The sequence below is a fragment of the Physeter macrocephalus genome, chromosome 8, assembly GCF_002837175.3.
Source record: "Physeter macrocephalus isolate SW-GA chromosome 8, ASM283717v5, whole genome shotgun sequence".
Classification (NCBI taxonomy): domain Eukaryota; kingdom Metazoa; phylum Chordata; class Mammalia; order Artiodactyla; family Physeteridae; genus Physeter; species Physeter macrocephalus.
In genome coordinates, this window is record NC_041221.1 from 35,865,518 (window position 1) to 35,868,217 (window position 2,700).

The following is a 2,700-nucleotide window of genomic DNA, read 5'->3' on the forward strand; positions in this document are numbered from 1 at the left end:
GGCTTGTTTTTAAGCCTCTAGATTTTTTCCCCTAGATTTTAACTGTTGACTCACTAGTCATTGATATTTTTAACTATATTAAATAGATAGCATTTATTTATGGTATTTGAAAAATAAATATATTTTTCAAGCTCTTTCTCTGGTGTCTTCTAGCACTTGATGACGTACAGAAAGAAAAGCTACAATTAACCCATGTAAATGTCTTAGTGATATATGAAATTTTAAACAATGATTATAAAAATAATAACCTTAATTAGGAATTGCAACTTGAAATGTCAGTACAAGCTGCAGGTTTTACACCATTTACTGTAACCAACATAAAATTTTTACCATTAAATGAATATATTAGAAGAAAAGCTGCTATGATCTATTTATTAAAAGGTTTGAAATAGATAAAAAGCACTAAAATAACTGTAGCTAGATGACATTTACATAAATATACACTTGTTTTATCATAACCCTTATCAAGATTTTTCTAGCATTCTTTAATTTTTTTTTCAGTCAATAGGTCCCCAACAAAGGAGGTTCTAACACCATAAAGTAATCTTGACTGTTTTTGAACTATATATGTATGGTATCATGGAGTATATATTATTTTTGCTTACTTTTTTGTGTGTTGTTGTGTGTAAAAAGTTATTTTTGTGTGTGTTTTTGCTTTTTTAAATTACTGTGAGGCATTGTGTGGTATGGATATTTCATAATTTAGTAATACATTCTACCACTAATGGACACTGGGTTGTTTTTGTTTTTTAACTGTTATGCATGAAATGCTATGAAAATAATTTCACTTTGTGTGTGTGTGTATGTGTGGACATTGACACTCATTTCCTTTGTGCACATACCTATGAGTATAAATGCTGGGTCATAAAATAGGTGTTTGTTTAGTTTTAACAGTATTGTCAAAGAGCTTTCAAAACCTATTGTATCAATCTTTATTTCCCTCAAGAAAATTGTGATTCCCTCTGACTTCACATTTTATCCAACACTTAGTATTATCATTGTTTAATTATAATTCCAGTGTGTGTGTCTGTCCTTCTTATAGTTTGATATGCACTTACTTGATAAGTACCATGCTGAAACAACTTTTTTTATTCTTAGGAGTCTTTGATATCCTCATTTATTATTATTATCTCTCTTAGATTATTTATACTTTGTCTTATTAATTTATGAGATTAAAAAAATCCAGATAGGAGAACTTACTCAGATATTTGCACTGCAAATATTTTCTCTGTTTCTGGCTTGTTCTTTCTTTTGTGATGTTTGGTTGATACAAGTTATCAATTTTAGTGATGAGCAAATTATCCATCTTTACTTTTATGGTTATTGTTTTCTGTGATGTATTTAACAAATGTTTTTGTACCCTGGTCATGTATTCTTCCTTCTTTTCTCTAAGTTTTATCACTCTATGAATATTTATAGCATCTGAGCTTAATTTTTTGGTGTAGTGAGACCCAAACTAAAATCTCGGTGAAGGTGAAAGTAGAGAAATCAGAATTGAAGATGTCCCAGACCAGGAACAAACTGGATGCCCTTCCGCAGTGTCTGTTGGAGAAGAGTTACAAAGACAGGGAGCTTCTGGATGAGGAAGCCTGGAAGACCCACTCAGATACCCACAGCATGGATTGCTCCATCATCGTGGCCACCGGCAAAAGGCCATCTGCCCACTTCTGCCACCAGCGAATGAGGAAGAAGAGGAAGATGGATGGGCTGGCAGAGGGAGACTGCAGAAAACCAATAAGTGTGTGATCAAACTGTTTGACTGGAGTGGTGATTTAGCTCGGTTTAGGGAGAACACACCGCTGTAGTCAATCTGTAGCGCCTGGATGTGCAATAGCCTCTCATTGCTAACGTGTCAATGCTCGTCCAGCTCACTGCTAATCACAATGTTTGAGGATGCAGAGGTTTCAGAGGTCACCAACAGCAAGAGTCGTTAGGTGTACAAGCTGCTTTCGCCCATAGCCCCTGGGCCACCTGGAGATGCCTGCAGATTCTGCATACCTTCCTCACTGCAGCCAGAGACACAGGATACCCCCAATGATGAGGCCAAGTCTGAGCCCTCAACTGCAGCAACGTGGAGAACTGGAAACTCATTTGACAGTGGTGGACCAGCATCCTTACTCATAAATCATGAAGTTACAATAGGAGATGTCAGAGAAAGAGTGATGTCCCCTTGTCCCCCCACTCCAATAAGCATTTCCCTTCTTTAAAAAATAAGGTCAAAGTAAATTTTTTCATATAGAGATTCACTTTCACTTAGGACCATTGCTTAAAAAGACCACCATTACCCCGGTGAACTGCAGTGGCCATTTTGCCGTAAGTCAGGCCAATATATATGTGCCAGTCATTTTCTGGAATGCCTATTCAACCTATCTTTTGACTGTGCTTATGCTAGTATATCTTTATAGTTAGATTTTAAATGTGGTGATACATGCCCACCTATTATTTTCTTCTTTTTCAAGGTTTCCTTGTTTTTTTCTGGGCACTTCTCATTTTCACATGAAAAATAGAATTATATTACCATTCACACACACAGAGACTGGTTATGAGTGGAATCAAAATCAACTTGGAGAGAAGAGACATTTTAACCTCTTGAGTCTTCTAACTCATAAATATGGTACATCTCACCATTTATTTTGGCCTTTATAGTTTCACAGAGCAATATTTTTTTTAGTTTTCATTGTATATAACTGGGACATTTTT

The 2,700-nt window shown here is 35.5% G+C and overlaps 1 pseudogene; it reads left to right on the plus strand.

The window, feature by feature from the left end:
- Nucleotides 1-1,473: 1,473 nt before the first annotated feature.
- On the plus strand, nt 1,474-2,207 carry LOC102983720 (protein lin-37 homolog; annotated as a pseudogene).
- Nucleotides 2,208-2,700: the final 493 nt, after the last annotated feature.